We start from the raw sequence: 506 nt of genomic DNA, 5'->3' as shown, positions 1-506 counted from the left end.
GGGGCGGGGCGCCAAGGAGCCGCTGCCGCTGTCGATCGGCCCCATTTCGGACTCACAACCCCCCGGCCGCGAGACTGATCGGCCGTGGCCGGGCTCGCCGCGCGTTGCCAGTTCAATAAATCCAAAAGCCGCCACATGCACGGGCCTGGCGCGCTTGCGCGCTGCTTCTCCAGCCTTCTCCTCATTTTCCCTCCCCCCCCCCTCTCCCTGCCTTCTCTTTGTCTCGCCTCTTCCCCGCTCTCTTTCTCTCCCCCCTCTCCTCCTTCCGGTGCTATGGAGCAGTTTCGTGCCTTCACGAGCGCCGCCCTCGGCGGCGCCATCCCTCTCGCCGGGTCGGACCCCGAGGCCAGCATCGGGTCCGCCAGCGGCTCGAACGAGAATGAGGACTTCATGCAGATGCCCGAGGAGGTGCGCACACACACACACACGCACACATGCGCCGAATGATCCGGCCCCTCGCGTGCGTTCTCTAACATACGGCCCCCTTCGACCTCCTGGCCGCGCAC

This window comes from Fonticula alba (genome assembly GCF_000388065.1).
Source record: "Fonticula alba strain ATCC 38817 unplaced genomic scaffold supercont2.3, whole genome shotgun sequence".
In the NCBI taxonomy this organism is placed as follows: Eukaryota; order Rotosphaerida; family Fonticulaceae; genus Fonticula; species Fonticula alba.
This window is presented reverse-complemented; position numbering follows the sequence as displayed.